The sequence below is a fragment of the Nicotiana attenuata genome, unplaced genomic scaffold (genome assembly GCF_001879085.1).
Source record: "Nicotiana attenuata strain UT unplaced genomic scaffold, NIATTr2, whole genome shotgun sequence".
Classification (NCBI taxonomy): domain Eukaryota; kingdom Viridiplantae; phylum Streptophyta; class Magnoliopsida; order Solanales; family Solanaceae; genus Nicotiana; species Nicotiana attenuata.
The window spans coordinates 36816-44824 of record NW_017675371.1 but is presented as its reverse complement, the minus strand read 5'-3'; positions in this window follow the sequence as shown (position 1 = coordinate 44824).

Here is an 8009-nt window from a genome sequence, read left to right as displayed (position 1 = left end):
TATCGTCCTCCTTGTAAACATTTGCGATGATCCAAGTGGCGCCAATATAATTATTATTCTAGGTTTTATTTGCTTTTTCATCCAAATATCATTGTCTTTTTCTACTTTATGACCTATACTTTGTCTTATATATACACACACACACACACACACACATATATATATATATATATATATATATATATATTTTATAAGTTGTAAAGCATAATACACATTTTTAAATTTTTTTGCTTACTTTTTTCTCATATAAATACCCTTTAATCACGCCGTAAAATAAAAAATTATCCTTCCTTAAATAACCAAATCAATTCCCCTTCCTCCTCCTACTAATCTTATGGAAAAGCTTTAAAAATTAAATTTTTGATTAATTGCTCGTTCCATTCCAATACACACTATCACTTGCTCCATAAATTCAATAGAGAGAAATAAAGAAAAAACCACAATTTGAGATAAATATAGCCGCAACCATACGGAGAAGCATGGATAATTTGAAAAAATTGCCGAACAAAAGCCTAGTTGAGTTGAGTGCTTTTTAAGTTCCTTCTATCTCCTATTTGCATATGCACACAAATCATATTGTTTGTTTTGAACTGGGAAAAATAATCACATTTTTTTAGGTTCTCATTTGCTTTTGAGAGCACATAGATTAAACATACTTTCTCAATTTTTTTGGTTGAGAAAATATAGCCTCTGTAGCAAACTATGCAATAAACCATTAAAGTAATATAACCTGTGTAGAAAACATGAATTTGAATCCCATACTTCCGAAAATAATATCAATGCTCTTCTCTTCCTCACTCTCCCACTCCACTTCACTCCCTAGTCAATAAAAGTTATGCACACAATTTGTGTCAAAAGAATAACTGGGGTAAGAATGCGAATAACTGGAAAAAGAGTTTTAAAAAAAAAAATCGTGTAGAGAGTGAAGGATTGATGAGGAACAATAAATGAAAGGTATGTGATGGAAAAGATTTGCTTAAATATTTATAGTAAACCAATTCAATTTGTAACTTTCATCGAGTATAATAGGAATAAATTGTAACGTAATTAGGCAGAGCAATTGTAATAGAATTAGTGTTAGTGTATTAATTAGTAATAATAGTATCATAATAACCAATTGAAACAGATATATAATAATTGGTCAAGATTGATCTGGTAGCTAAAAACGGATGTCTTTCATTATGGTATTATTTTTTTTCTCTCTTCCATTATTTATTATGGAGCTTTAATAAAAAATTTATTTCTTTGGGTTCAATAATTAAATATATTGTATTAAAATGAGAAGAATACCCCAAAAAATTGAGAAAACAGATAAATATATTTCCTGAATTAGGAGAGATACCACATCAACTTTTTTTATTCCCAGCTTTATTATATATATAGATATAGATACAGATATAGATATAGACTAGGAAACTTGACCGCGCTTCGCGCGATCGTTTAAATATGCTATAATTTTGTAATCATATTCCCACGTTGGATATTAAATATGGTGAAAATGAAAAACGAAGTCCATCAATTTCAACGTCTAGTAAATGGGAGGTAAATAACATTTATTTGTAATAATGTAAACTTAAATTTTGTAAATGCAATAACATAATATTCGAATATACATATAGTCATTCTTTGCATGATTTATTTGGTAATACTTCTTTAATTTATATAATTCGTTTCTAAGTTGTACTTGCTCATACTTCAAATATTCTATCCGCATTTGTGTGATTCTTGTATACATCTCATCCATGGAGGCTTCAGGTTGTTTTTTTTACATCTGTAACAAAAGAAGAATTGTAGTTTTAATATAGCTAAGAATAGTAAAGTAATAAAATTATTTAATTTAGCATAAATAATTTACCTTGACAATTATTCAAGGAACTTTGATGTCGTTGATCTATAATCTATTTAGCCAATATTGTAGAAAATTCTGTATAATGTAAGACAAATTTTATTGTGCAGATATAAGCATACAACAACAACAACAACAACAACATACCCAGTTTGATCCCAACAGGTGGGGTCTGGGGAAGGTAGTTTGTACGCAGACCTTACCCCTACCTAATGGAGGTAGAGAGGCTGCTTCAAATAGACCCTCGGCTCAGGAAGGACAAGAAGAAGAAGTGAAAAAAAAGTTGGGGGGGGGGGGGGGTAAAGGATAAGTAGTACCAAATAATAGCAGCAGGGAATACAATACCTGAGACAAACACAACAACCTAATGTAATAGAAATCTAAGATGCAGATATAAGCATACGTTGAATTATATTATTAATGTATATTTAATATAGATCTCTATAATAATGTATTATTTCATATGCTTAAATCTTTATGCTACTTTAGAGACAAAAGTATTTGTGCAAAGGAATGTGATTTGTGTAGAACAATGGAAGAATAATGTATAGTTTAGGAATAAACCTGATGTTTAAAAACTGCTCCTCTTCGTGGTGGTGTTATGTTTTGTATTATTTTGAATCATCCTCTCATCTTTCTTGTATGTTGTCTTTCATGAATTTATAGGGGTAAACTGAACGTTTGTTTGAATTGCTGGAGATCTTGAAAAATAGATGAATTATCGACAATTTGAATGAGAATTGGAGGATGATTAGGGATATATTTTTTTAACTAGTTTTAGTGTACGTGCGTTGCACGTGAATTCTACGTGTATCAATAAGAAACTGTATAGAATATAGAATAAAATGGATTATGTATAATAGCAATTGATATCGAGGTAGACGCAACATCCATTTAAATGAAAAATTTGATATTACTACATTATGCAATAGTTAAATTTAAAGTAACTGGCTACATGCAAAGAGGAAGACTTTAGGTAAGTTCGTTATATAGTATTTGTAATTAGAGATATTTTATTTATAAATAACAATATATATCATATTGTAGTATCAGGTCCAATATCTTGTTTAGTCTTTATAGAGTCCTAGTTGCCCATATACATGGACCAATGCGCGAAAACAGATTCCTTGATCCTAGCTCCTTGCTTGCTCCTTCTCTCTTGAATCATAGAACTCTCTTTACTCCTAGTATCCCTATGGCTTAAAACGCTAGCAATATTTCTTACAAAATTTAGAAAAGAGCAAATAGAAAATTTGGTCATAATAGGTAACAACGGAATCCGCTTCAGTATTGAATTCCCGGTTCCCCTCCTCTTGGTTTTACAAAAGCAATTGTAATATCTGAGGCATGAGCAACAAAACTCAGATAAACAGACACTTTGTATACTGTTGAGATTGAACCGGAAGTAAAATCTACTTGCATTATACTGAAAAACTAAGTTTAAGACTTAAGTACCACGAACAAAGCAGAAAAGAAGACTTAGAAGAAAAGATATTTCTAAGAACTTATGTAAAACATCTAATGTAAAATAGTGAAGAAGATATAAATTACAAAATATTAATCTCAAGCCCAAAACTCAAAATTGATCTTATAAACGTCAATACCACACAAGAGGGGGGGGGGGGGAGTGATTTGTGTGGTACCCAATTTTCGCTCTAGAAGAACCTGATTCTTCTCGGTGTACTTACTACTACTGTTTGCGGAATTAAGAGTACATAAAATAAAGAACACAGAGATTTTTACGTGGAAAACACCTGGCTCAAAAGGTGAAAAAACCACGACCTACTACTCAGTAGAATTTTCCCAAACATCCACTAAAATCACTGAGCCAAAACAACATTTACAAAACTCTTGTAAACCTAAGGATTAAACTCTAATCCCAGTGTGGCACACAGCCTCAACTGTTGCGACACCTTCAAGTTAGCCTATAACTTGAATACTCAAAGTACCTATTACAATTGCTTCTACAAAAGCTGGAAAGATACAACTTTAAACCACCTACTACAATTGAACTAGAATAAGAATAAACACAATGGAATTGGTTCTTCTATCTTGTCCAAGTAGCTTCAGGAATGCACACTTGAATCTCACATAAATTGCTTGCAAAATTGCCTCGCTCTTTTGCTCTCAATTTAGTTTCACTTCTGCGTTTGTGCAATGCCTGTCAAAGAGAACAATTACTGTTATTTAATGAGTTAGTAATCAGAGTTTGATTGAGAAGTCCTTGAACAATACAAACTCCAACCCTATCCTTTTTTCGGATTGTGTCCTCTTCCCATGAGGATACTTTCTTTCCTCATCCAATATGCAACCTTTTCGATCTGTCACGACCCCAGTTTACCCTCCATGAACATGTCGTGATGGCACCTAGTTCCTACAACTAGCTAAGCCTAACAGTGCGGAATAATTAATTAAAACTGAACATACGGAAATAGCAACTGTATATAAGGCCACTCGGCCTATACAACTCAAAAATATGCTGAAGTCTACAACTAAATCCCAAAATCCGGAAACTCACGGGAACCACAGGCTAACAAAAACATAGTACGCTACTCTAAATCCAGAATATCTAAACAACTGAGAGAAAAAGGGATAACTAAATACTAAAGCTGGAACAGAATAGAGACTTCTGGTCTGCGGACGCGGCAGATATACCTCGAAGTCTTCGTGTATCTCCTCGCCTCAAGGATAGTGCGCCTGAGTGGAGGTACCTGGGTGATCTGCACATGAAAAACATGCGCAGGAAGGGCATGAGTACACCACAGCGGTACTCAGTAAGTGCCAAGACTAACCTCGGTTGGGTAGTGACGAGGAAGGTTAGGGCCCTTCCGAGACAAAATATAATAATAATAATAATTAACAGTATAAAAATCTCACAGAATAATAAGTACAACAGTGAGATATGGCAGGTCAACGAGGCAATAACAACTACAAAAGACAGAGTAGACACAGAGTAAATACAGCCCAATGTCAATGATAGTAATGAGGGTCTCCCAGGATACCGTCTTGTAGCCCTTTTCTCAACTGCCCAGTGGATCTCCCAGGATACCGTCCCGTAGTCCAACCCATGTACCAAACCGAAGGATCTCCCGGGATACCGTCCCGTAGTCCAACTCATGTACCAAACCGAAGGATCTCCCGGGATACCGTCCCGTAGTCAAACCATCAAGTGCAGGGGGGGATCTATCGGGAATCTAACCCGCAGTCCCAAAGTAAAAGTGCAGGGGGATCTATCGGGAATCTAACCCGCAGTCCCAAAGTAAAAGTGCAGGGGGATCTATCGGGAATCTAACCCGCAGTCCCAAAGTAAAAGTGCAGGGGGATCTACCGGGAATCGAACCAGTAGTCCCAAAGTAAACAGACGGGGGAGGGGGGGGGCTACCGGAATCCCACATCCGTAGTCCCAATGTAAATGCGCAACCACAGCTAGAAATATACCAAGGAATGAAGTACGAAAGACAATCAACAGGTAGAACTAGCCTAGCATGCTTCACGTAGTACAGTCAAAACAACTTAAGCAATTAGGCAGTCAGGTCAGCTAAACATGCTTTTTCCTAATCTAGCACAAGTTATAATTTCAAGTAGAATAGGCCAAGTAAGAAGGAAAGCTAAATCTCAATTACTTAAGTAAAACCCGGATTTTCATCAATCGGCTCAAGTACGCGCTCGTCACCTCACGTACAAGGCACTCAAATATCAAGTAACAATCCTAAGGGGAAAGGTCCCCCACACAAGGTTAGACAAGCCACTTACCTCGAATCGGCTCCAAAATCAACTCGAAATCACACTTTTGCCACGAGTATCCGACTCCAAATGGCCCAAATCTATTCAATTCAATTACACATTGTAAATAACATCGCAAACAACATGTTTTGCTATTTAATTCAAAGCTACGACGCAAAATTAGGTGAAATGACCAAAATGCCCTTCAGGCCAACGTCTCGGAATCGAATAATTTTCACATTTTCAGAACCCTCGTACTCTCACGAGTCTAACCGTATAAAAATCTCCCAAATCGGAGGTCAAATGCTCATTCAAAACTCAAAAGTTAGGTCTAAGAAGTTTTTCCCCAAATTATCCAATTTTTGATCCTAAATTCGAATTCTAATGATGGATTTAACTAGATATTGATGGAATACAACTAAATAGGATTAAGAAAACGTTACCCAATTATCTTCTCTTCAAAACCCTCCAAGAATCGCCGTCTCCCGAGCTCTCAATTGATTTTTCTAACTTTTGAACTCAACCCTCGAATTTCTTATTTCTGAACAAGGATTACCGCTTCTGCGGCCAAGGGACCGCTTCTGCGGTCCCGCTTGTGCGGAATCCAAGCCGCTTCTGCGGTCTCTTTAAAAATCCGACCTCCCGCTTCTGCAGTTCCCATCTCGCAGAAGCGGGCTCGCTTCTGCGGAAATCCTGTCGCTTCTGCGGTTACTGAGGAGGATGCCCCTACTCGCTTCTGCGGTAGACAAAGCCGCTTCTGCGGTTCCCAAGCCGCAGAAGCGAAAATACCAGAAGTCTAGAACCAGCTGCTGCAACACTTCAAAAATTCCTCCGTTAACCACCCTAAATCATCCTGAGGCCCCCGGGACCTCAATCAAAAGCACCAATACCACCTAATATGTCATTCAAACTTTTACCAATCCTTAAACCACCTAAAACAACGCCGGAAACTCGAATTAAACAAGGATTTGAGCCTAAGAACTTCAACTTTTATCAAAATACGCTTTCGATCAAAAACCTAACCAAAACACGTCCAAATGACCTGAAATTTTGCACACACATCCCAAATGACATGACGGAGCTACGGTAACTTCCAAAATTCCAATCCGACCCTCGGATCAAAAACACACTATCGGACCGAAAACTTATAAAATTCAAACTTCGGCATTTCAAGCCTAAATGAGCTACGGACATCCAAAATACATTCCGAACACGCTCCCAACACCGAAATCACCTAACGGAGCTAACGGAACCATCGGATTTCCATTCTGAGGTCGTCTTCACACTGTTCCGACTACGGACCACTTTTCAACACTCAAGCTCTCATTTAGGGACTAAGTGTCCCAAAGCTCTCCGAAACTCAACACCGAACGTCCCGGCAAACCAAATAGCAGAAATGAACTTAGGGAAAGCAGTTAATGGTGGATCGGGGCGTAAATTCCAAAAACGACCGGCCGGGTCGTTACATCCTCCTACACTTAAACATTCGTTCATCCTCGAACAAGCATAGAGAACATACCTGAAGTAGTGAAAAGATGAGGGTACTAGCTGTGCATATCCCGCTCGGTCTCCCAGGTCGCCTCCTCGGCCGGCTGACCCCGCCACTGAACCTTCACTGAAGCAATGTTCTTTGACCTCAACTTTCTGATCTGTCTGTCCAATATAGCCATTGGCTCTTCAACATAGGATAGATCCTTGTCCAACTGGACTGAACTGAAATCCAACACGTGAGACGGATCACCATGATACCTCCGGAGCATCGAAACATGAAATACCGGATGAACCCAGGCCAAACTAGGAGGCAAGGCATGCTCATAGGCAACCTCCCCAATTCGCCGCAAGATCTCAAAAGAGCCAATAAACCTCGGACTTAACTTTCCTTTCTTCCCAAACCTCATGACGCCTTTCATAGGCGAAACCCGAAGCAGAACTGGCTCACCAACCATATATGAAACATCACGAACCTTCCTGTCCGCGTAACTCTTCTGTCTGGACTAGGCTGTACGGAGTCTATCCTGAATCGTCTTAACCTTCTTCAATGCGTCCTGAACCAACTCTGTGCCCAATAGCCTGGCCTCACCCGGCTCAAACCAACCCACCGAAGATCTACACCTCCTACCATATAAAGCCTCATACGGCGCCATCTGAATGCTGGACTGATAACTATTGTTGTAAACAAACTCCGCCAGTGGCAAGAAATGATCCCAAGACCCTCCAAACTCAATCGCACACGCACGGAGCATATCCTTAAGAATCTGAATAGTGCGCTCGGACTGTCCGTCCGTCTGGGGGTGAAATGATGTGCTCAACTTCACCCGAGTGCCTAACTCCTGCTACACGGCTCTCCAGAACCGCGATGTACACTGGGTACCTCTGTCCGAAATAATAGAAACTGGAATACCATGCAGACGGAAAATCTCCCGGATATAAATCTCTGCCA